Below are 698 nucleotides of genomic sequence, written 5' to 3'. Positions count from 1 at the left end.
AGGACATTATGCTGAGTGAAATAAGTCAATCACAAAAGGACAAATATTGTATTAGTCTGTTATTGTAAAAGTCAAGGAAAGGTTTATCTATGGAAGGATATTTTCTTTGTTGGTTACCAGGAGTGGGGAGGGGAGGGGAGGGAACACTGTTAGATAGATAGAGATAAGTATTGATTTGGGTGAAGAGAAGGACAATGTACCAAATATGAGTGATCAATATAGTGGTATTGAGGAAGAGAAAGACATAGAGAGGTACGTGTGAAGTACAGACAACAAAGATGAACCATTTTGCAAATATAGTACGGCATTGTCAGTGAAGGCAAACACGGGTATATGGGTGGATATATGGATGGACAGGCTGAACTATTAGGTATGTCTATGAAGTAGGGAGTGTACCCAAGAACATGTATAGCATTGGCAGACAATGGTCCTATAACTTTATGTGTATGATCTGAATTCCCAAGTGTATAGTGGAGCTGACAAGGGGCAAGGTTGTAGTCACTGCTTGGCCACTGACAGAGGGACCCAGTAGTTGAACCTGTGGGCTCGGGACCATAGTTGCAGAGGACATCAAGCTCAATTGGCATAACATACTACACAAAACATTGTTCTACCTCCTACTTTGGTGAGTAGCGACTGGGATCTTAATAGCTTGCAAGCTGCCATCTAGATGCAATGATGGGTCTCTCCTCGTCCGG

The sequence above is a fragment of the Orycteropus afer genome, unplaced genomic scaffold (genome assembly GCF_000298275.1).
Source record: "Orycteropus afer afer isolate SDZICR_OR568_19922 unplaced genomic scaffold, OryAfe1.0 scaffold00283, whole genome shotgun sequence".
In the NCBI taxonomy this organism is placed as follows: Eukaryota; Metazoa; Chordata; class Mammalia; order Tubulidentata; family Orycteropodidae; genus Orycteropus; species Orycteropus afer.
This window is presented reverse-complemented; position numbering follows the sequence as displayed.